The sequence below is a fragment of the Lissotriton helveticus genome, chromosome 4_1 (genome assembly GCF_964261635.1).
Source record: "Lissotriton helveticus chromosome 4_1, aLisHel1.1, whole genome shotgun sequence".
NCBI lineage: Eukaryota > Metazoa > Chordata > Amphibia > Caudata > Salamandridae > Lissotriton > Lissotriton helveticus.
The window spans coordinates 1,834,824,832-1,834,851,544 of record NC_136063.1 but is presented as its reverse complement, the minus strand read 5'-3'; the positions used below and the strand labels follow the sequence as shown (position 1 = coordinate 1,834,851,544).

General features: G+C 43.1%; 1 protein-coding gene across 1 annotated transcript in view; it reads left to right on the top strand.

The window, feature by feature from the left end:
- The window catches only part of LOC144828230 (connector enhancer of kinase suppressor of ras 2-like), a 2,060,726-nt gene that overhangs the window by 901,964 nt on the left and 1,132,049 nt on the right, over nt 1-26,713 (top strand). The gene's annotated exons all lie outside the window — the stretch shown is intronic.

Below are 26,713 nucleotides of genomic sequence, written 5' to 3'. Positions count from 1 at the left end.
CCATAATAAGATAACCAGGAGTCACAAAGCAAGTTTAGAATATTTATTTAAACTATCGTGCTCTGAAATGCAGTATATGTGTCACAGTTAAAAAAACAAATGAGTACTAAAAATATGGTTAGCGGGCGCGATTCACAGAGCACACTTAAGACAAAATCCTACATTTACTACTTTTGGTATTCACAGATGGCATTTAGTAGTCTTAAGTTAGGATTTTGTCTTACGTTAGGATTTTGTCTTACGTTAGGATTTTGTCTTGTTAGGATTTTGTCCACTACTGCAAGTAAAAGTCACTCCTATGTAGACTTCATAGGCCTTAAGGCAGGTTTCATGGTATTTAAAAATATGACATGTAGAAATGTAATGATAAACATGTGCTTACAGTGAAACAGTCCAAAAGCTATTATTCGGTGAAGCAAGGCTGCCAGTTTTGTAGGAAAGCACAGGATTACATTATTAATTTTATTATTGCTCATTTCTGTTAGAAAACAGTTAAATATAATTCAAAGGCTCTTTTTAATAGTTATTTGAAATCCAATTTGATTGCAAAACTGATTTTGTGATAACTATTAAGGAAAATTCCCTTTTAGAAAGTTGCCTTTTTCTTCTCTGAAGCCACTGGAGGCCCATTTGAATGAGCTTCAACTGTCACCTAAAAATGGACCATGTGCAACCTGTAGTTGAGTGAAAGCCCCTAGGACTGAGCAGAGCAAAACGTCCATTGGTCTCGGGTAATGGGGATTTCAAGGTCAGCGCACCACACTTGCCAGGGACCTGGACCGACGCCGTTTCTTGCATGCAGTCGTAAAACCTCTTTATTAGTTTCCGTGGGGAAGGGCATGCAAGAGTCACCTCAAGCACCAGGAACGTGGGCAGCACTGCCTGCAATGTGTCATGTAGCACGTATGACAGCATGCAGCTGGAAATATGTGAATCTGTTTAATAGCATTAAGTCAGGGCCCTGCATGGTCTACTGTGGCACGATGAAGGTGCAGTTTGGGTAGATGGTTCCCATGGCTGTCAGCTGTAAGTGACACAGTCTGCAACGGGTGCCAGCAACAAGCGTGATAGGCAAGGAAGGATGCCCAATGAGCAAGACTGAAGGTACGAATAGGCTGCTCAATCAAGCAAGCCGCTTCAGTCCATTCCACACCCCCACTGTGCAGGAAAACATTGTCAATCCCCATTCTCGGTTGTTTGGGGGCCAGATACCGTGCTGTGGTAACTGAGTTCTTAGTGAAGGTGTAATGAATGTTAACATTCCTATGGAATCTCTGCATGTCAATATTCCATTGGAATGTTATGAGATGAATTGCAAAGGTATCTTGGAGGTGAACGGTGGCTAGGGTGTTTCTCCTGTAACTTATGTTTAATAAATTGCATGAATTTTATTTCCTATATGCCTCGTCATCTTCATGACTCAGGGCCCGATTCACAGAACTAACTTACGACAAAATCCTAAACTTACTACTCATGGTATTCACAGAATACATTTACGACTGTCCTAAGTGTACGTCTGCACTCAGGACGGAATTTCTGCCCCTGGAGTGTAAGTTCGGCACCCGGAGTGTAAGCTCCACACCCGGAGTGTAAGCACCACACCCAGAGCAGAATTTCCACCATCGGGCCGGAATCTCCGCTTCCAGGCAGGAATACCCACAATGCATCAGATATAGCCAATTAATACCAGATTGTGGGTATTCTGGCCCGGAAGCGGATATTCTGGCCCGATGGTGGAAATTCCGCTCTGGGTGTGGAGCTTCCACTCCAGGTATGGAGATCCACTCGGGGTGCGGAAATTCCGGCCCGAGTGCGGACATAAACCTAGGACAGTCGTAAAGACATTCTGTGAATACCATGAGTAGTAAGTTTAGGATTTTGTCATAAGTTAGTTCTGTAAATCGGGCCCCCAGAATTTACTATATTACACGATGACAATCTGGTGCAATTTAAGGGAGAACATTGGAAGGCACTTCAACATCTGGCTGTTATTTGGCTATCTGGTATTTGTCCATATCATTTCCACAAGCTTTGAGGAGAAAGGACTTTGAGCTCAACATTTGCTGACTTCCACAAGGGAAGAAATAAGGACCCGTGAGTACCTGGTTGTTACTGGCTTGCGCTCCCCTGCGCTCCTACTGTATCTTGTTCCTGCTTACGCCTTCGCAGCTGTCTGATGTGATGCTGCCATGGTTCTTCAGTAGCAGCGTTCTGTGTCCGATGCCATCGCCATGCCTCGTGCTGGATAGGGTGCGCAGGTTTTGGCAGGGTCATTGTTCTGTGTTTTTCAGGAGACAAGCTCCAGTACCTATTGAAAGTTACTTTTTCGATGCACTTGGCGGCCATCTTAAGTAATTTGAAGGTCTACTTTGTGTACACTGATCTTCACTATATTTGTGATTGTCTGGTGGCGTCGGTCGGGTTTACTTTAAGTAACGGGCATGCTTGAAGTTCTAGAGTGTAGTGCCTTTCCTTGAAGTCCATGCATGACTTATTTGTAAGTTTGGGCGGTGAACTCTGCTCTACTCGCGGAGTTTGAAGAGTTTTCCCCACTCCGCGCACCTAGTAAAGCAGAGTTTTGTTCCTCGCTCCCGTTCGTCAATGTCAAGTCGGAGATCACGAGTGAAGAAAATCCACCTCCCGGCGAAATTTTTCCTCGTTCGCGATCATCAACCTCAACTTGGCGAGCGTGGAAACTCAACTTCCCAGCAAGATTTCTCAACGCAGGCGGTCAGATTTCTCATTGTGAGTGGTCAAATATGCTCGAAACCGCTTGTGTTGAAACCATCTGTTCACGTTAAGAAAGCCGTCGCTCAAGTAAAAATATACTCAAGAAGCAGAAAGGAAGCATTGCCCACTTGCAGTATGCATGGTGTTGTTCGCAATGATTGCACAATGCAGACAAGCGCCTGGCACTGAAAATCACCGCAAACAACATTTATCTAATGCACTCCACTGCTTGTGGAGCTCCGCGTAGTGGAACTCCACAAACTATTTGCTCTTATGGTACCCTATTCATAGTATTGTGCACTGCAATTTTTTATTTTAGCAATTCAGCTGTTGGTGTGTGCTCTTTTATGGTGCCATGCACACCATATCGGTTCTGCTGTCACACTACTTGAGGCATTTATTTCCCCACATCTTTATTGATAATATTTCGATTTTTGGTCCAGTTGTACATGTGCATGATGAGAGAGTGACAATAAAGAAAGAAAGGTGCAAGTTTAGGCAGTCCTTCATTAAGTATCTTTGGTGTGCCTAAAGATGGTGTTAAATTGAAACTCGACTTGTTCAATGCCATAAGGGATTTGGCTTCTCCTACTGATAAAGAGAAACTTCTCAAATTCTTAGGTATGGCGGAATATTATGGGAATTTTATTCCTAACTTTGCTTCGAAGTGTGTGAGAATGAGACTGATTTTAAAAGGTGTGTCATTTCTTTGGGATGAGTGTTGAGAGGAAGAATTCAAGTTGTAAAAGAAGGAGCTTGGTGAGGTTCCTAGTTTGTGGAGTTTTGATCCTAATTTGAAAACCACTATTATCAATGATGCATGCGTTAAGGGACTTAGGAGCTGTGTTGTTGCAGGGAGAGGGTCCTAGCACTAGGACTATCATGTTTGCTTCTAGAAGCTTATGTGGACCTGAAACAAGATATTCGGTCATTGAGAGGGAGGCATTAGCGATATATACAGGGGAGTAAAGAAAGTGAAGTCGTTTTTGTTGGGTTCTGAATTTTGTGTCAAAACTGACCACAAACTGTTGAGAGAGATTTTTCAAAGTAAGGGCATTGATGCGGTATCTGGGAGGATTACCCACTGGGATGTGGCATTGTAGGAGAATAATTTTACAGTTGAATACATCATCGGATGAAGAAATGTTGTTGCCGATGCGCTGTTAAGGTTGGTGTCAGAACGCAATGCTTTTGTAGAGTCGAATGATGAGGAAATGGATAAAGGGGAATGTGTTTGGGTAATGGAGGAAGCTGCTAAATTGGAAGGTGAATGGTGGGATGCTGTGTGGGATGATGGTGGTATTCAAGAGGTTTTGGAATGTCTAAGGTTTGGATGGTGTAAGAAAGATTGTGCTAAGAAAGAGTGTCAGAATATTTGCTCAGTTAGAGTTGTCTGACGTAAATTAGTTATGTCAAGGACCCATTTTGCCACCCCCGGTTGTGTTGATTAATGTTTAGCTTGAGATAGCACATTGAATCCACTTGGGTATTTCTAAGACTAAGGAACAATTAAGGGCACATACTGGTGGCCGGGGATGGACATAGAGACTGAGAGTTTGGTTTGAGAATGTGTTCAGGATGAATGAGAAGATGTGGAAACCGATGACACAACCTATGGTGATGAGACGTTTACCAAAACGTGCTTGTGGGGTCTATTCATGGTCAGAGTGGTTCGTTTTATGTGTTGTTTTTGGTGGATTTGTTTTCGTGGTGGCCTGAAATAACTGTGACCAGGGGTATTGAAACTAAACATGTGATTTCATTTTTAAGGAACTTATTGGACGTGAAGGCGTACCGGGAAAAGTGTTGACTGACAATGGATTGCAGTTAGTTTCAAGTGAATTGGAAAGATTTGTGTTGGAAAAGGAAATTTTTCATGCCAAGTGTGCCTCATATCACCATGAATCCAATGGAGTTGTTGAGCGCTTTAACAGGGTATTAAAGGAGAAATCTAGAATGGCTAAAGGCAATGCGATGCATTGAAGAGAAGAGGAACGCAAAGAATTGAGTATGTATTGGTTAAACACCCCCCACCCATTTTGTGACTGGTAAAACATCTTTTGAGCTGTTTAGAAAAAGAAGAGCTAACCGTTTGCTTACACCAAAATGGGTGGTTGGCAAGTGTGAAGTGAAGGTTTGCAAGTTGATTGTGGAGGTAAAAAGAAAGATTTCCTCTTGGTGCCTACTTGCTGGGATAGAGGCAGGAACACAACATTCACCTCACCATTCAACCAAAATATCAAGTGGACACAATAAACCCATTAAAATGAAGACGTATTGCAAAGTTTAGAAAAAGGCACAGATTTAATTATATAAAAATGAATGTATGCTCAACACAATAAAAAACAATTCTTAGTTTTGCGCACATGAAATTATTAAAATTGGAAAAACACAATAAATCCAAATCACTTAATACACTTACAGTATCCTTACACAGTAAGGAAAACATATACCTTAGAAATAAAGTGAGAGACAAGACAGACAGTAAATTTTGTCATTCAATTTCACACATTCGTTTTGGACACACTTATCCTGGAATCTGAGGAAAGATAAATTCTTGTGGTCTCTACAGATCCAGGGACCTTAACGAATTATGTGGATAATGCGTAGTGCCAAGTTGACTGTGCAGGACAATGAAAGAAGGTGTATGTTGGTAAGAAAGAAATAGTTTGATGACAGAAAATGAGTCAAAACAACAGTAGTGAAAGTGGGTGACTTGGTGACGATCTGATTGCTGAGTTGTTACATGAAGTTTTCGATTTCCGTTCATTTTGTGAAATTGTTCAAGAATGATGTAAAAACTATGGACTGTAGAGTGTGGAATCTCAATAGAGAACGGTCAGCACTACTACAACAACTTACGGAGCAGAACCTATTCCCAGAACGTGCAGCTCAGTGACAAGCGTCGGGTCTAGATCTGTAATGAAAGATGGACATCATAGACTTTTGAACATTATGGAAAAGGAGGAGATGGTGTCCTGTTGGAACTGCTGAGCTGGCACCAGAGAAGGTATCCCCAGGTCTGACGCTAACCAACTGAAACTGGCTGGCAGCGGCACACGGGGTTCACCTGAACATTCTCCCCACAGGAAACTCGCTGGATAGCAGACACAGGGTTAGTAGACACCTAGAGGGCACTACACCCCTCCACACAGTCATACTTATTCATATCCGCCGCACATCAATCGTACGCTAGAATTGACTATTTTTTAATTTCAACATCACTGCTCCCAATGGTGACACAAGCAGATATTAAGGTAGCCTCCATCTCAGACCATGCTTCCATCCAACTTACACTGCGCCTCCCATCCTGTAAACTGAGGTGTAAAATGTGGCACCTTAACCCTAAAATGCTGTCTATGACCCAGCAGTTAAGGAAGTAGAGGAAGCTATTATAGATTACCTGGTGGTGAATGGCACCCCACACACAAAAATAGCTACACTATGGGATACTCTCAAAGCAGTAGTGCAGGGAACATGTATCTCCATAGCGGCACGGCTTAATAGGGAATGCATGCCGAAACGTGCTGAGCTGGAAACAACAGTGAGGGGTTTGGAGACGGCACACAGACGGACAGGTTCACATAGAGCTAGACGACAGATGACTATTGCCCGGAAGCAGCTCAAGGCCCTTGACAGGGACGTAGCAGAGCATGCCTTACTCCGCACGAGACATAAATAATATGCAGGGGGAAATAAAGCTAGGAAGTTCCTGTCTTATGGACTGCAAGCCCAGATCCACTCCGCCCACACACATAGCTTGATGGGCCATGATCGGAAACTCAAAACACAGGACGAGGACATAGCATCTGAATTCAGCCAGTTCTATGCTCAGCTGTATGGGGACGACAAACTCTTAACCAATGATTGCTCCGCCTATATAGAACTGACCCCACTGACAATTTTATGAGAGGACACTGCAGCAGCATTAGAGGCAGACATAACTGAGCGGGAGGTTCTGGAAACAATTGGAAGACTTAAGATGGAGAAAGCAGCCAGACAGCATGGGTATATAGCAGCCTTTTATAAGCAGTATGCTGCACTGTTGTCCCGTGTGCTGGCCTGGCTATACAACTACTTCAGCACCTCAGGAGCGCTCACAGAGTCTATGCTTACTGCAATTACAACAGTCCTACCAAAGTCAGGGAAGCATCCCCAGTCATGTGCATCCTACCATCCCATATCGCTACTCAATGTAGACGCTAAGACTTTTACAGGGATATTGGCACACAGATTGGTACCATATTTACTCTGACTAGTCGATCTTGATCAATCAGGGTTTGTGCGGGCCGTACATGTGGGGACAACACCAAGCGCCTCTTGTACCTGCTAGAAAAGACTCAGCAGACTGCGACACCGACATTATTCCTGTGGATAGATGCCGAATAGGCATTTGATCGGGTACACTGGCCGCTCCTGTGGGTGGGGCTGGAGGCCTTTGGTCTGGGCCCTCTTTTTCAGTGGTGGATCTGGAACAACTATGAGAACTTGAGGGCAGTAGTCCGAGTCAATAATTTACTATCTACGACCTTCCCATCTCTAAAGGGACACAGCAATGGGGTGCCCACCCTCGCCACTCTTGTTCGCACTATACATGGATACACTAGCAGAGCGCATCCGAAGGTACTCTTAAATTGAAGGGGTCTGGATGGGGGAGCCAATCTCATAAGATTTTATTATACGCGGATGACGTCTTGCTAGCTATCCCCAAACCTCGACAGTCACTGCCCCCACTACTAGAGGAACACACTTCTTTTGGGGAAGTCCCTGGTTTCAAAGTGAATAACCAAACTCTCAATGGGAGCTCAGAGGGAAAACAAGGACCGGGTCACCCTCCACTCAAACATAGAACCACGAAAAAAGACCCTGTCCAATGGACGTCAACTAGTGTCAGTCACTGAGGAGATAGAACAGTCTATGTGTACTGATAACTACTCCAAATCCATGCAATTTATGCAAGGACAATTCACTGCACTGCGCCCAAGTTCAAGTTAAAAAAGCGCCCAATTTCCTTGGCAGAAACATCGAACAACAAAGTGTCTGACCCCCCTAGGTCAATGACAAAGATCCATACCCACAGTGTTGGATCAATAACAACTTAGAAAAAATGTGTGAGAAACAAGTGACACCTCACGGAAACACCACCAACGGGGTAACTGGTATGTAATTTCCAGACAAGCCCCTGTCTCATCATCGGTAGTCACTTGATTCTCAAAGAATAGAGAAAAGGGAAAGTGTCCAAAACAAACAACCAAAGACGTGTAACAAACAGTGGAAAGCAGAAGACATCTGCTAGTGACAAACACACAACATAAATAAGTGCATAAAACACAGCATCCAGTTCCCTAAACCAACTTTATTCGTAGGGAAATGAGTGTATGCTGTACCAATAAAAAGGCTGGTAGCTATTCATGCATACCATTACCTAATGCCAGTGGCGACATGTTTCACTGCCATATACATTTAGGCAGTTTCATCAGGGCTGCACTATATGCTGCCACTCCACTCTTGGACACTTATTCTGGGTAACTGCCAAGGAAAAAAAGCGCAAAGAACCAATTAAAAAGCATGTAAACACCCAGATAGGTAGCCGTATGTGTAGTGCTATGTGCAAAACCTTGTTTACCTAGAGTCAGCCTAGTTGCTCATACCAGCCGCCCCGGGGTTGGGAGAGATGCAAGAGTACTCCAAACGTAAGTTCTTGCCTTCACTCAGCCTTTAGCGTTCTGATGGTATAAACAAAAGAACATATTTACATCTTGTCCCATTGTTTAAAAGGCTAGAAAACCAATCTGTCAAACCCCCAAACAGGGGGGATGGGGCAGGGAAGAACACCATACATACCAATCATCATTGTCAGAAAGTTATGCAGCCCCGTGTTTCAAAATATCGAACCGTAGCAAAAGTTAAACTGGCGTCGGTTCAAAATATCGAAACCGTAGCAAAACATCCACATGCAGGGTTGAACACGCATTGATTCTGCTTCGTGTATCTAATATAAAGTGCTCCGCTGTAAGCTGTTAGACAACGCGAATTTGCGCGTGACTAGCGTAGTGCAAAAGAGTCCAACCCCCATCTCTGTGTTTCAATGTCATGGCGGACCCAGCCCACTCGATGCCTCTTGAGCAGCTGATCGGCTCGAAACACACACGCATACGCATACATCCCACTCGCTCTCAAACTCATTCGATACTTCTCACCGTGATCGCTCTTCATCAGCGCTTCGTCTCCTACACGGTGTGTGCTTCACAAACACCACATAATAACTACCTGAGACGGGATCCGCCCACAACCAGCGATCACATGACCCGGATGCAACAACGGCAGACATCTTACAACGGTTTGAAATACATATGGCAAGGATGCAACAATGGTAGACATCTTACAATGATCAGAGCTGCATCTCGGTGAATGTCAGTATCAGTGTCTATATTAAATCAATTGAGACGCAGTATTAACCGCATAGAGTCTCGGGAAAGAGATTTGAGGTTTGCTACTAAGTTTCTTAGAAAAACACTGGGAGGGTGCCGTGCTGTGAACGGCAGCCATCTTAGGCTAGTCATAGTCTAGTCAGCTCTAGGTGCAGAAATGTACTCCACAAATAAGCTACAAAATTGCCAACACGGTCTGGATACATCCTCTTTACACCGGAAACCTAAAGGCTTGCTATACTGTGTCACTTTAAGCCGGTCAGATCTATATATTCAGTGGGAATCAAAAAATATCTTTCTATATAGAATAGAGGAGAAAGTACATTCTATTGTGTGTGGAAGGAGGACTGATGTTATCCATAGCACTCATATAGAAAGGGTAAACCCTATGTGACTAGGTGTGGTTATTTTAAATCCTCACTCAAGCCGCGGCTACCAAAGTAAACGTCAGGAGACAGCTCAGAACAGTAAACATGGTGAGCACTATATCACAACAGGGGGAACCAAGGTAAACGTCAGAAGACAGCTCAGAACAGTAAACATGGTAACCACTATATCACAACAGTGGGAACTGTGGGAAAACAGGCCCCTGTCCTACCCCTGGACTCATAGCTTAATCCTGTTCCATTCGATAATCTCATTCGCTGTAGATCCAACGTGCTTCCTTTGAGAGCAAAATGCTCACTACATTCTGAGGAGTCCCCTTCACCTTCTCTAACACTGTCCAGGTAAAGGTATGTTTCTCTTTAAAGCAGTGTTGTACCAATTTAGTTGTTAATTTGCCTGCCCTTATGGTGCTTAGATGCTCTTGCACTCTGACTTTGATTTCACGCAATGTTAGTCCTATGTAATGTAAGCCACACTGGCACGTTAGTCTGTACACCACCTGGGTAGAATTGCAGTTGCTGAAATGGTTAAGGAACCATTCCTTTCCTGATGTAAGCGTCACACTCGTACTCTTCTTGGTAAGAGGGCAGACCGAGCACGTCCCACAGGGGTAGCGACCATTTGACACAGTAGATGTTGAACTGCTTCCTTCAGTAGAGACCCGAGAATGTACGAGCTTGTCTTTAAGATTGCACGATCTTTTAAACGCGAATCTAGGGGGCGGCATTTGGAATTCATTATTTGATAACAGAGACCAGTGCTTCCTAATAGATTGTCTGGTTTTAGTCGCCAACGGGTCATATGTCATCACCACCGGTACGCATTCTTCTCTTTGTTTGACAACTTTTACCAAGAGAGCACTTCTTGGTGTATTTACAGCTCTTTTTTTGGCTTGTCTGACAACTTTTTTGGGGTAATTCCTGTTAGTAAGTTTAGATGCCAGTTCTTCTGATTGCTCCAAAAAAGTGTTGGTGGAAGAGCAATTACGTCTATATCTTAGGAACTGCCCCACAGGCAAGTTGTCTCTCAATGCCCTGGGGTGGAAGGAATTATAAGACAGTAGAGAGTTCCTGTCCGTGGGCTTCTGATGTACACAGGTATTGATCATGTTATCTCTATACTCAATATCTAAATCAAGATATACAGCCTTGTACCTATCATAGGTCCAGGTGAATTTAAGATTAGCATCTTGCTCATTGAGCCAATCCAAAAATTTGAGCAGGTTCTCCTCAGTACCTGACCAAATACACAGCACGTCATCTATATATCTCTTCCAGAGTCGGAGACTACTCTGGAATGGGTTGTTGTTAGGACAGATCAATGTGGGCTCAATGAGATTATCAAATGGAACAGGATTAAGCTATGAGTCCAGGGGTAGGACAGGGGCCTGTTTTCCCACTGTTCCCACTGTTGTGATATAGTGGTTACCATGTTTACTGTTCTGAGCTGTCTCCTGACGTTTACCTTGGTTCCCGCTGTTGTGATATAGTGCTCACCATGTTTACTGTTCTGAGCTGTCTCCTGACGTTTACTTTGGTAGCCGCGGCTTGAGTGAGGATTTAAAATAACCACACCTAGTCACATAGGGTTTACCCTTTCTATATGAGTGCTGTGGATAACATCAGTCCTCCTTGCACACACAATAGAATGTACTTTCTCCTCTATTCTATATAGAGAGATATTTTTTGATTCCCACTGAATATATAGATCTGACCGGCTTGAAGTGACACAGTATAGCAAGCCTTTAGGTTTCCGGTGTAAAGAGGATGTATCCAGACCGTGTTGGCAATTTTGTAGCTTATTTGTGGAGTACATTTCTGCACCTAGAGCTGACTAGACTATGACTAGCCTAGGATGGCTGCCGTTCACAGCACGGCACCCTCCCAGTGTTTTTCTAAGAAACTTAGTAGCAAATCTCTGTTTGGGGGTTTGACAGATTGGTTTTCTAGCCTTTTAAACAATTGGACAAGATGTAAATATGTTCTTTTGTTTATACCATCAGAACGCTAAAGGCTGAGTGAAGGCAAGAACTTACGTTTGGTGTACTCTTGCATCTCTCCCAACCCCGGGCGGCTGGTATGAGCAACTAGGCTGACTCTGGGTAAACAAGGTTTTACACATAGCACTACACATACGGCTACCTATCTTGGTGTTTACATGCTTTTTAATTGGTTTGTTGCGCTTTTTTTCCTTGGCAGTTACCCAGAACAAGTGTCCAAGAGTGGAGTGGCAGCATATAGTGCAACCCTGATGAAACTGCCTTAATGTATATGGCAGTGAAACATGTCGGCACTGGCATTAGGTAATGGTACGCATGAATAGCTACCAGCCTTTTTATTGGTACAGCATACACTCATTTCCCTACGAATAAAGTTGGTTTAGGGAACTGGATGCTGTGTTTTATGCACTTATTTATGTTGTGTGTTTGTCACTAGCAGATGTCTTCTGCTTTCCACTGTTTGTTACACGTCTGTGGTTGTTTGTTTTGGACACTTTCCCTTTTCTCTATTCTTTGAGAATCAAGTGACTACCGATGATGAGACAGGGGCTTGTCTGGAAATTACATACCAGTTACCCCGTTGGTGGTGTTTCCGTGAGGTGTCACCTGTTTCTCACACATTTTTTCTAAGTAGTTATTGATCCAAGACTGTGGGTATGGATCTTTGTCATTGACCTAGGGGGGTCAGACACTTTGTTGTTCGATGTTTCTGCCAAGGAAATTGGGCGCTTTTTTAACTTGAACTTGGGCGCAGTGCAGTGAATTGTCCTTGCATAAATTGCATGGATTTGGAGTAGTTATCAGTACACATAGACTGTTCTATCTCCTCAGTTACTGACACTAGTTGACGTCCATTGGACAGGGTCTTTTTTCGTGGTTCTATGTTCAAAGTGAATAAAAACAAGTCCCACGCTTTGAATGTCACCATTCCACACGATGAACAAACATGACTTGAGGCAGAATTTCTCTTCACGTGGGCCACACAAAGAATCCCATACTTGGGTATACACATACTGTCAACCATCGTCAAAACGGTGTCACACAATTACTAGAAACTCTTGAAAACAGTACGATCCCTTATCAAGTCCAGGCAAAGCGGGTCCCATCTCCTGGCTAGGATGCATAGCAGCAGGAAAGATGTCTCTCCTGCCCAAGATCCTATATTTTATGCAGTTGATGCCATTACAACCACCTATCTCTAAGATCAAAAAGCTACAATCCACCATTGAATGCTTTATTTGGGGCAGTAAACGTATCAGAATGGTCAGTGACTGAGCATACCTTCCAGTGGACAAAGGAGGGCTGGGAATAACCCATCCAACACAATACTATCAGTCTGCCCAGCTGCATTCCATCGAGAAGCATTGATGTTTTTAAACCAAGCAGTAGCTGGATTGCACATATGGAAAATACCATGACTCCCACGTAGATTTTGTCTACGGTCGTCTGGGCCATGGTAGCAGTTTGGGACAAGATCTGCTCCCCCAAACAGCTCTCCACCTCGATTTCCCCTCTCACTTCAATCATAGGAAACCCATACTTCCCGCAGGCTCTGGACGGGCATTTGGAGCATTGGTACTATATTGCAGTGCGACATTGGGTATCAATACCATCAATACGACCTCATGCAAGCAGGCAGCTCACTCCATTCAAGTGCTGGCTTCTGTCCAGACGATATGACTGTCGATTACTGTCAGACATATACACATTCCTAAACACTGTCACCAATCCAGAAGTAACAGAAAGCTACAATGCTCTCTGTGCCCCCATCTGATACCATCTTCTATACACGGCCAAGGGCTTTTAGTTTTTACCGATTAGGAGCTGCCTTCGACTCGGCCTTTCCCACTTGGCATCCCCTGCCATATACTTGTATTTGCCATTTCTTTCTTCTAAGGTCTGACCCAACACTTCCCGAACCGTGGCACTGACATTCTGACATGAAAAAGACGAATAATAGCTGCTGGTGTAACTTATGTTTTGACCTTGATTCAATGGTTTTAATCTTAGTAAGGAAATTGCGCAAGAATGCCTTTTATAAGTAATGATTTTATCGTAAAAGTGATGTATAGTACGTCTATTGTACTTAAGTTTGTGTTGTTGGTGTTATTATTGCAATGATTTTAAGTAACTGTGCAAAGAAATTATTACATTTGTCAAATTTTTCACAATCAAAGTTAGTCACAAATAAGCCTTTAAATACCATTGGGTAATTATTATAACACACATCAAGATCAAGCATTGAAATTCAAAGACTAATATCTCTCTCCAGCCCCTGTCAAACATAAGGCAAAATATTTGTTATGACCCCGTCATATCTGTCACCCTTAAAACGATGCTTACTAGATTTTCTTCTTTTCACATTCTGTATAATATCACATTATGATAGATTCCATAGCAGTGAATCAGCTTGAATTTTCTTACATGAATAGTATCTTGATTATGAAGGTGCACATCAAGCTTGAGGAGGACTCTGTAGGAGAGATTTGCTGACCAATTCTACTGCAGCATCTAGTAGAGCTAAAGCCAAGGGAGGTATGAGCCTTTGAAGTTGGATGTTTTATTCTGATATCAGAGCTCTTGTATAAACTATTCAGCCCATTGTGCACCTATTTTGGTATACTTGGGAGTGAACTTAAACCACTTCAAGTCTCTTGCCGACAAGACCTGACTGGTTTTGATTCCATCGGGCATTATTTCCACGGTGGGTTGGAGCCAATGGAAGTTGCTTTTGAAAATCCAGGACTGCTCCTGTTGCCTTTCCCCAGCTCCTTCATATTAATTGCAGCATACATGGGGGGGGGGAGCCGTCGGAAGAGAGGGACAGCGGGATGTGGAGCAAATGGGGTCAGAGGCAGACAAGAGAGAGAAAAGAGGAGAGAGAGAAATGGATGGATTGAAAAAGAGCCAAGAAGAAAACTGGGTGGAATTGAGCATTTTTGTCAAGGCGGCTTTCCTTGCCGATGCAAACAAATCACATAATTGTACTCGAGTGTATTTTTGTAAAGAGAAAAATACAATCTGAGAGGAAATATGTCTTTTATAGCTCAAGGAAAGAAGGCAATCAATCAACGGCAAACCACAAAGCTTCCGCGGGAAATCTACATACACCCGTGGACGGGGGAACGAAGATACAGCATTCAGCTGCTCCATGCTCTGCTTAAAATGTGATTGACAGGCAAAAATGCCGCTGAAAGTCCTTCCTATTTTATCAGCCCTACAAAATGACTTTTTTCTCTTTCGAATAGATAATTGATCACCAGTCCAAGTTGTAATCTAGAAATAGAGTTGAACGGCTCTGTCAGAGTCACAAAGTAATTTAAATGGGACTAATAGGCAAGCCTAAATTTACAGTGAAGGTCAGTTCAAATGCAAACACTTAAAATGGAAATGACTTTTCGGTTTTCATTCATATGAACCGATCAGTGTCACATAAATCCCAACAAGACGCAGGAATATATTGAAAAATGAGTAATGTGTAAATACGCAGTGTTTCTCTAAAACACCCACACTAGAACGAACCCTAGTAATGTACTGCTGTCCTTTTTTTTGTTTGTTTGGGTTTGTTATAAGATACTTTAATTCTTCACTTTTCACTATTTCCTTTTTTGTACCACCCTAATATCTGTTTTTCATTTTAAGGAATTCAACTACTGGATTAAAAATGCAACCAAATGTTAGCTAACAATTAAATACAAATGCGACTAACATTCAACACCACTGAGCACTCCATACTCCTAAAAAGACTTTAACCAATGGGCATCCGGGTTTTACTATTCATAGTCTTCCTTTTTAACTCATCTACAGAATCTAACAAGGAGAGTGCCCCTGGGCGGAGGTCTCCTCTCCTTATTCTGTACTCTATGATGTGCTTCTACTTCCTTCTATTTACTTTATTTAGTGCATCAGCAAGTGGTTGTCTCAGCACTATTGGCGAGAATATTGTCTCATTCTGGAGCTGAAAATGTGATTGGCAGGTTACATATTGTGCTTTCGTGCAAGCAGATTAACTCTTCAAGATGTGTTTTGCTTATTCAAACTTGCTAGCAGCAGATTACGCATACATCTTTTGACCAATTCATTAAGAACTTGAGGGATCTATTGGCAGCATCATTATAAGATATGCTGAATTCCATCTGGTGCATTACTCCTGTAAACCAGGGGCGGCTGGTGACATTTGAAAGTGGTGAGGCGTAAATACTGCACTGTGGCGAGCGCGCGCAGCGAGCGAGGCCCAACCACCTATGGGGGATTCGGGGGTTCTCCCACGAGAACATTTTGAAAAAAGAGTGGGCAAATGGTGCATTCTCAAGCACATTTGAGAAAGAGGTATCTTGGCCAATACATCTCTGGGAGTAGCCAGACAAGTCTCTTTGCACTTGCACAGATACATCTCTCTCCCTGCATTCGCATAGGCACAGTCACCCTGCAATCATAGACCCATTACTCACCCTTCCCTGACACATCACTAAGCCAGCATTCACCCATCCACATCACTCACTCTGGACTCAGTCAGTCAGTCATAAAACTTTTATTCGGTTACCATAATTTTTGTAGGCATAAAAAGTTCATATAACAAGTAACTAATACAATATAAAACAATCAAAGAAACAACAGCGGGAAAAATAGATACATCAAAAGGATTAAAACATTTTTTTAAAGTTGCATGAGATATTCTGACATTGAAAAATACATTGACACACTCCGGAAATTTGAAAAAGTGAAGATTTCATTAATCAGAGGTTACATCGATATTTAATACATGATTTAAAAAAATTAGCTACACATTTTGCTAAGTATTCAGATTCCAAATATTGCAGCGCCAGGTAAGCCGGGCGGCAAGTTCTCGGACCCATTTTTCGCAGCAGTGGAATAATCCAGCGCTTGCGAGGAAACTCGTAGTATTTGCAGAATAGCACTACATGGAGCGTCGACTGGGGCGATAGGCCATCACATGGACATTTCATGATAGATGATGACCAGTCCTGCTGTATTGGGAATGAGACTATGCGAAAAATGGAATTAAATCGGAACCTGGTCAGAGGATATTTTTCATGGGAACTTAGGTGGAAAGTTAAGTAGGGTTGAATACAGGTGCATTTTGTACAGTTAGAATCTGAAGATTCGAGGGTTTTTGCAACTCTTGGGAGAGGCGCAGCGCCCTTAAATGAGTTAGACATAGCTTTTTTAAATCTTTCCTCGTGATGTCCAACAGGGCAGAAGGCTTCACAAAGTGAGAAATAAGGTCCAGATCTTTAAAAAAGTTTCTCACGTATGTGAGCCAAGGGATTTGCGACCAATTTGCCAAGCCCAGACAGTCCATAATAAGTGAACGGGTCAAATGGCACTGTGGCTTCGTCCAAATTCGGTGCCACAAGAGAATGGGTTGGCATCTGATGTTGTCAATTAGATAATCCATACCCAACTCAATGTGGCAACCGAATGTTGGTGCACTTCGGGGTACTGCCAACAAATATTTTATAAATCCGCTCACAACCAATTGTAGGGAGTCTATATCAGCATAACCCCAGACCCCTGCACCACAGACTGCTACACTATGACACTTAGCAAAGTAAATGTTTAATAATTCTGCCGGGGCAGGTTTTCCCAATTTCCTCGAAAAGGAAACTAGCGCCGAAGTAGCTCTTTGAAAGTGAAGTTTCTTGCTACTCATGGCCTGTTTCCAGCACAATTTGTCATCCATATGGATGCCCAGATAAGGGTACACCTTAGTACAATCCAACTTGTTATTTTCAATACAAATAGATTTTGGTTTCTTTAAACATTTCCCAAAATGCATGACATAGGTTTTTTTAATATTCACTTTTGAACCCAGGGATGCCATAAATTTGCAGTATTTGTTAAGTTGAGATTACAATTGAATTGGGGTTCTGGCTAAAATCACGGAATGGTCCGCATATAATAGTGCGGGAATAGAGCGATGATTAAAAAATGGAAGGTCCTGGCACCCTTCCAACATGGCCAATTCCAGGCCATTTGTGTATAAATTAAAAAGGAAGGGGGCCAGGACGCACCCTTGTCTGACACCCTTATTGATGGATAAAGAGGGGGAGAGCTCGCCATTTACCCCATGTCTGACGCGGGCAGTTGCGCCAGAATAAAGTTCTCGGAGGAAAGCAACAAGGGGGGATCAACCCCCATCTCACTAAGAATAATCCACAGTCTAGCATGTGAAACGCAGTCGAATGCTGCGCTGAGGTCTACGTACACTACATGTAAATTCCCTTTCTTAGCTCCAGCATATTTACCAATTAAGAGGGCAAGATTTAGTGCCTGTTCGGCCGTGCCCAATCCCTCCTGGAACCCATATTGCAGGTCGGTCATGATGTTATTTGTGGTTGCCCAGTCTTGGAGACGCTCCAGTATTAACCGGCCTGCAACTTTGCCTAGGGAATCCAGGAGGGAAATGGGCCTGTAACAGGTAGGGTCATTGCGGTCGCCCTTCTTAAATATAGGGAGCAAGATGGAGGTAGACCAAGAATCAATTAGACCTGTAGATGTAGCTGCTGCTAGAACACGGGTTATTAGAGGGGACCACAATTCCTGGTTATAATTAAAAATGTCCAGTGGTACCCCGTCCGGGCCGGGAGCTTTTCCAGATTTAGAAGTGGACATAGCTCTGTTAACATCATCAAGGGTGAAAGAAAGCTGGATTGGATAGATCTGATCCCCAGGCGGACAACCCGCCACCAGGCCCTCAAGATTGATCTCTGAGTCGGTTCCGCTAAATATCTTAGAGAAGTGAGTTACCCATTCTGCGGCTGTTATTGCAACATCTAGATGTTGAGTAGTTTGTGCGTCCGCCAAGAAGGGAGATTTGACTACACGCCAAAACAAGGAACTATCCTTCTGCGAGCAGCTCTCATGCAGTTGAGCCCACAGGTTTTTCTTTATTTCCTGTCTACGTTTTCTTTGTGCTAGATTATAATCCTTTCTGAGTATATTAACCTCAGATTTATCTCTGACAGGATTATGAAGGGCAGCCTTAAGATTCGAAAGGGCTATACGGCATTGTGGGTCGAACCAGCCATTTGTGGAGGGTTTTATGCGCTTTTGGTTGCAGGACAACTCATCTCTAATCATTCTTAAAATTTCATTGAAACTAGTTAAAATCAACTGTGAGTCAGAGTCTATGTCAAGACATTTATACACCTATGGAAGAGCTCTCTTTATTACTTTGCCGGAGAGTGCTACCGGGTCGATTTTGGCCCATTTAACAGAGAAACCATTTAATTTGTCCATACTCAAAGATTGTTGCGTTAATAGGCTAGGGAGATTACTTTTGGGCAAAACAGTCTTGGCTAACACCGTCACACTATTGGGAAAGTGGTCGCTACTGGGATCTGAGCCTGTTTTAAAATTCACCAAATGGCCCTTCATATTCTGAGAGGACAAAATATAATCGATAACACTTGACAGACCCCTGCCATGAAAAGTTGGCAGAAAAACAGATGGGGGGTCGATCAGCTCGTTTACAAAACCCATCTCTAAGGAGAAAAGGCAATCATTCAAACAGTTACCACTGGTCGTATGTGTGAAATGGGACAAGGGGGACCCATTTTCATCCAAAAGTCCACAAAGACCATTATTATAGTTGCTACACATTGAAATATTAAAATCCCCTCCCCAAATCACATTTAAGGAGGAGCAATGTTGATGGTCCCGCTGTTCAATTAAAAAGTGAGCAATTTCATTTAGAGTTTTGACACAATCAACTAAAAAGAAATTGTTGTAAAAATTTACCAGGAAGAACACCATATGTGTATTTACTGTTATTTTTAGGATCTGGGAGTTCTCCTTGGTTTTTAATTCAAGTAAATCCATATTGGATAGAGTGTTTGATACATACATTACCAAGCCACCTTTTGCTCTACCGGAGGTACTGGGGATTGCAGGACCAAAAAAGGTTTTATAGCCCTGTAGGAGGATAGGTGTAGTCAACCATGTTTCCTGTAGGCAGGCTATATGGTGTGCATTGATTGTTTCAAGCCACGATTGCTGAGTAATTTTAGTGCGTAGCCCCGCTACATTCCAAAATAAAATGGAGAAGTCAAACGATAAAGGATTTAAGAGTGATGGATCTATGGGTATCAACGTATCTTTATGGATAGATTTTGCTGGTGTCAAAGAGTTACAGGCTAAATTATTTTGGACGTCACATTTATGATGGACATCTTGGATCAGGCCTAAGTCAGATGTATCGACAATTATATTGTCTGTACCTACATGATATTGAGAGACTAGGGGCAATTGCGTGGCCTTATTTACCATGATTGTGGTAGGTACTACTGGGCTGAGAGTTGAGTCAGTTAGTCATTCGACTTCATCCAGCGATGACAGAATGCTATACCTGTTCCTCGTGGGAATCAGAGGGGAATGGGAAACCGGTCTGTGGATTAGCCTGGGTTTTAGAATATTTGAGTTGGACCATTGCGGGGGGTAAAAGAAACCCAGGGGCAAGATGTTAATTCCCTGATAATCAATGAACTCATTAGCTCCTGCTCTCAGAATTTCCTTAACCAACAGGGGAGAAGCAAAGGAAAGAACTATGGTATCTCCACCGGGAGCAAGGTCTCTAAAGCCTAGGCGTTTTACACGCCTCACCATTTTAAATTCCTGAAAAAGGAACCTATTTATTCCAACCCTGGAAGTCAGCCAGTGTAGTGATTTGTTTTTTAGCGAGATCAAAGTTTCGCTTTCAGGGTTTAATAGTTGGAGAACATTTGCCAATACTATTGTAAAAGGCGTCGCTTCTGGGGGCAGGTGGAGATGGTCATTACAGGGAACTGAGGGAAACGCTCCTGTGGGACCAGTTGTCATATTCCTTTTCCGATCAGTTACTTGGTTACTTGCTGAAGTTTTGGGACATGCATTATGTGGGAGCCTGGGTTGATCCGATAGGTGAATTGGAGCAGGCATGGGTGCGGAAGGACGGAATGAAGATACCTCGATAATAGGGTTTGACCTGATACTAGTGTTAGCAGCATGGGCGTCAACATTAGTAGGGGGGATTGTGACTGGGTTGTTACATCTGGCAGTGCCTACCCTCGACTGATTGGAGCTTTTGTCTTTTAAGAGCGTCTCAATTTGGGGTAATCTACTGGTTAATTGATCAAGTCTCACCCTTACGAAGAGATCCAGGCGCTCTACGCAGGCAACTAGTACCTGCAGCTCTTTTTGGAGATTTGTATTGGAGTGGGCTTGGGAGTTGTGCTGAGCGCCCAGCGGTTTAGGTTTAAGTCTGGGAGACTGTTTTGCAGCACTTTTGGATTTTAAATGGGGACGAGATGGTTTTGGGATAACAATGGGGTCTATAGCTGGGGCAGAGGTTGGGAGGGGGTGAGGGGTTTTGGATTTTTTGGTGGGGGGTTGTGAATCAGACTCATTGTCTAGACTTAAAATTTCATCGGAAGCATAAGAAACACATCCATTCAAAGATGGAAGAAGGGATGGTCCTGGATTAGAGTCATTTTTACCAGTTGGATGAGTGGAAGAGTTTTGGCTCAATCGCGTGGATGTCCCCTCTATAGACTCTTCGACAGAAAGAATCTGTTTGTCGATTACCCCAACCGCCCCTGTCAGGTAGGAAAGAAGGGACTGCTGGGAAGAGTTAGAGTGGGAAATAGCCTCCTGATGTTTTGCGCATTTAGGGCTCAAATGTTTCCTCTTCCCCATAACTATGACAGTGTGGACAGAATAATCAAACAGTAAGCGTGATAAAAGAAAAAAGATAGTAACATCTAGCACTTTACCAACTAACACCTACTCAAAAAGATGGAGTAGGTAACTGCTAAGGGTAAGGTGAAGAATCAAATTGTAACCATAGAGCAAAGTAAAAATACTAAATAGGATTGTTTTACCAGGGTCCCTGGCCCAGTCCAGTCTCTTCAGGCCTCTGAGGGCCACAGAGGGCCCGCCCTTTGCCCGGGCTTAGCCCGGCGTCCCGCTCACGTCCCGCGACGCTGGTAGTGCACGCTATTTGTAGCGCCTCCGGTGCCGGGGGATGACTTTGGCGGCTCCTGCCGCAATGCCCCCAGGGAAGTGTAGACCTCCACTCGGCAGCCGCTGATGGAGAGAGCGGCGGCGGGAGGACCACTGCGGGGAACAGAGATTGTAAGTGGTGGCTTGGGCGGCAGTAACAGGAAGCACCAGGTAGTTCGTCGGAAGGTCTGCCCCGAACAGGAAATGATGGCACCCGCTCCACCGGGAGTGCGCGCTATTAGTAGCGCCTCCGGTGCCGGGGGATGACGTTGGCGGCTCCTGCCACAATGCCCCCAGGGAGGTGTAGTCCTCCACTCGGCAGCCGCTGATGGAAAGAGCGGCGGCGGGAGGACTACTGCGGGGAACAGAGATTGTAAGTGGCGGCTTGGGCGGCAGTAACAGGAAGCACCAGGTAGTTCGTCGAAAGGTCTGCCCCAAACAGGAAATGATGGCCTGACTCACACAGGCACACTGCTCACCCTGTGCTTACACAGACATCACCAACACTGCACTGTCACAGACATCACTCACCCTGGACTCACACAAGCACACTGCTCACCCTATACTCACACAGCCATCACTCACCCTGGACTCACACAGACATCACTCACCGTTCAATGCACTGCACTCAATAGGTTTCATGTCTTTCAGCTTGTGGAGGACTGTGTTATATTCTGGAACCTGATTTGGACTGAAGAATGTCTTCCTCTTTTTGCAAGCTCGAAAAGCTTTTAGAAATCCGCCCCGTATGTTCTGCAGAAAAGAACAGTGTCCAACTTGGGGTTATGCTCGGATAATAAATAACACCGTGAGCATCGGGTCATTCAAGAGGACTGGAAATGCCTCCACTTGCATCAAAATATTTGCTTTACCGTCTGAAGTTTGAGGACTGCAAAGCAAACTCCCTGAACTTCTGAGACTTCAGCTGAAAGGGCACAGTTACTCCTCGCCCGCTGCCTGCCCATTAGGAGACAGAGGGGCTCCTAATGGGCATGCGCTAACAAGTAAAAACACAAGTGCGCATGCGTGGGCAGGGTGCGAAAATCCGCCCTCCGTCCCCACTCATGCACCCTTGTGTTGTGCTGCTGCCTGCTGCCCCCATGTCTGACAATGCATGTCAGACAACATGACGCCAGACCGCCCACCCCCTTCAGTCTCTGAAGGGGGTGGGCGGTCTGACGTCATGCTGGCTGGCATGCATTGTCAGTTCTCCCTCGGCGTCGGAGCGGCGGGCGGCTGCGGGTGGGGGGGCTGCGCCCCCACACCCCAATGGACGCACCACGTCTGCTGTAAACCAGTTTACCAGAAGATACAGTTGACAGGCAGATATATGTGGTCAGACACCATGATGTTCAGTGTTCTGTCTATGGTTATTTGAAGGCAACCCAGAGGTGATAGGTTTGCATCTTATTGATGCAAACCCATTATTTCCTTCTGAGGTGAGTAAAATAGGCACCACTGAGGTGGGTACTTGAAACTCCTATTAACATTGCTATTAAATGGTATGTCTGAGGTAAAAGTAGTAACTAGAAACACATGTAAAGGTAGGCATGCGTCTGTGAGTGTGTATATATGTACTCACCAACGTTTATAACAAAAAGGGTGCATGCCAAGGGGCGTGCCACTGTCAGGTGGGCAGAGCAGATTTCCCTTAGAGTAAATCTGAAAACACCCTGAACATAATTCCAGTGTTGAGAGTAGGACTAGGCGATATGTTGATTACACTGAAGTAATTGTAATGATTTCAGTGATTCTGCTTTACTCTTTTGATGTGAAATTACAGAGAATATCACGATTATGCCCCATTGCGTAATGAATAGCAACTTGGCACAAAAAGTCTACTGCAGCAGCACAGGAATATCACATTTAATGAGCATGAGTGTGCTCCACACCCACAGTCCTGAAAAGCCCTTGGTTCCTGTCAGCTCTATTGGTTGACAGCTGCCATTTTACAAGATAGAGAACAGAGGCAAACAGTTATTAAGAAACTGGGGAATATTTTTCTTCCACTAAACACTAGAAAATATTTTTTCATAACATTTTAGTACTTTGGCTAGGAAAGGAAAATGCCCATGAAATGATATCTTATGTGGTTGCATGACTCAGCAACTCCTCAGCGAATGTGTCAGACGTCCCCATGAGCACTGTGAGAAATTGGGTTATTGGTCGGAGGGGGCGGGGCGGTAGCCTTTCTCAAGCAACCTCCACAAACTCCGGTGACAGTGTACCAAAAAAGTCACTAAATTAACCTGTGCTTAACTCTTGGCACACAAGCAGTCAGGCTTAACTTAGAGGCAATGTGTAAAAGTATTTACATAGTACTATAACAGTAATAATGTGAAAACACAATACAAGAAATATCCCATACCAATGTAGAAATATAAAGTACATTTTAATGCATTTTTATACCAAAATGATAATAATCCTATCAGTAAAATCAGAGATATGCAATTTTAAAGATTAAAGGAAAATATAGCACCTAAAAGCACAAAGTGCCTCTCACAATTATTTGGTTGTGCGAGACCAGGTGAAAGTCACAACTTACGGCTAACTACGATGGAACGCAGGGTGGATAAAATGGGCAGGTTAGTCCTGCTGAAAAAGTTACTTTCTGAAGACCAGTACCAAGAGTTCCATTTGTGGTGGAGGAAGCCGAGAAGGGCAGGGAGAGTGTTGTGAATAGTCATTGTGAATGGTCGTTGCTGTAGAGTGAAGAGCAGGCCAGGCGGTATGGACAGTCATCACTGTAGTACAAGCATCCTAAAGGGCATTCCAGATGGTCATTGCTAGAGATTCGCCTTCGTGGTCATCGCAGGCTGTCCAAATGTATATTTCTTTGTACAAATAGGTATAATAACTATGGCTTTAAAATATAAAGATATTCTTTAGGTCTGCTTCAGAAATGTATATATCACTTATAGTTATGGCTCCCTGTTTTCCAGTTTTACAGACTTCTACAGATAAATACAGACAGAAAACATTGTGTTTTCTGTCTGCATTTATTTTTTTTAAGTGGATAAATACAGACATTTGTGAGTCTTTTAAGTGACTCTCAGTGCTGTTTTTTATGAATTACAGGCCAGCAGCTGTGCGGATGGACAGAATGGAAAATTAAAAAACAGGCTGAAATTCCTTTAAATAACGACATATGTCAACATACATTTGTGGTATATGCTAGTATTTACAGTGGATGTATTATGTAATTTTTGACAGCTTAAATAGCTAAAATACTACTGGCATAAAAGTATGAGTGGGCATCTATCAATTAAATAAATATGGAAATGTACAGTTTTACAACTTTATTTATATGCAAAACACAAAATAAATATGGATAAATACAGATAAAATGGCAAAAAATATATACGGATAAATACAGACGGAAATGTTAAAAAAATAAATTCCATAAACCCGCGAGCCCTACTTATAATTAAATATATTATTCCATGCTTAACATCTTTATAGGTTACTGCATAGTTTTCATATAAGTTATTTGATTGGATGTTTATGCATTCTTGTTTTATTCATCTATCACAATATGTCAATATTATCATAAGTACTTGATCTACACGTGCTTCACTATTGAAATATTGAGAAAAAGATAACATTTTAAAAAATTGTCATTTAAAAAAAAACATTTGAAAGCCTGATATTGTACAATACAACTTTAAACCTGAATATATTATCTTCCTTATGCATGTATACCCCTTCTATGCAGTTATGTATCTACATGTTTATTACTTTGCTCCTGCTGTAAAAGAAGAATAAAAAAATCACATTTGACTCTCTCCAAAGCACTACTCTGTCTATCCCTTTACAGCTCCCAATATATCCTATACTTCCGCTCTCTGACTTATCCCAAACATCATTCTACTACTATGATCTCCAGAATAAACATTTCTAGACTCCCCTCCTACCATCACTCCTTGGCTCAATTCAAAGCTAATTTTCCTACTATGATTTCCCAAGCAACCCTTTCTCAATTCTTCCCTCATGTATCCCTCCTTTGACTCATCCCTAGCCTCATCTTACTACTACGATCTTCCAATAATGCTTTCTAGACTCTAATTTCTTCTGGCTCTCCATCATCCTATTGAATCCAACTAGCAGACGTGCATGTCCACCACTCAAATTAACACATATTTCCCTATACTAATTCTTTCTGGGTACCAGAGTAGCGTGCTACTCACCAAAAATCCCTTCAAAATCTCGTCAGAGGTAGTAAGTACTATATAAATAGAAATACAATTACAAATGATGAATATTCACTGAAACCTGATTCCACATGTTGTTGTTTGTGTGCTATACAGTATTATCAGAAAAACCACACATTGGTTAAAATATAGTGGCCATTTCATTGGAAAATGATGTTCTGCTACATCACACCATGCTTTAGTAATATATTTGCAACAGTGTGAATGAAAATACACCACCAGCTACATGCCATGCCCATACCAATTTCCTGCTGTATGTTCATTGCTCATTTGCTACACAATTGCTTTGTGCGACGCTTGAATTGTTGTTAGTGCCTCGAAAATTAGGCACTATCTCTGATACTGTTCAAGAGATTGTGCTATACCCGAAATACACAAGTTCTCTATCCTCAGTTACTAATCGGCGTGTTGAGTTTATGCTAAACATTTGGGGTGTATTTATGGGAAAGTCTCACAACAAGTTACCTTGCTGCTCAGTGCTACATAACTGGGAAAGGGCAAGAATGCACTTTAAAAGAATACTTTACATCCTGCATTTGCTATTTTGGCTGCCTAGAGCCGATGCAGGCACCCTTGCACCATGGGGTAAGGGGGCATGTGTTGCATTCAGAATTGTTTTTGTGCAGGATGGGGCATGTTCCTGAACGAAAAACCAATTCTAAGAGGCATATTCCTCTTTCTAAAGAAAGAGGAAGGAACAAGGAGAAAGAAAGATATTTCTCCTCTTTATGCATCCGCTGAGATGGCATAGCTTCCCAGGTTTACCAGTTCTAGTAAATCTGAGATGCCGTCAAAATCTATGGGAGTTGCGTGGGAACACCCCGGTATTGAATGTGTTATCTTTCCGTAATTAATGTGATTTTTGTTTTGCCGTTTGATGCCCCTCTGTTGACCTACCAGTTCCGACCCGACTCCTAGCCCCCTGTCCCTTGTTGCCCTTGACTAAGCACTCC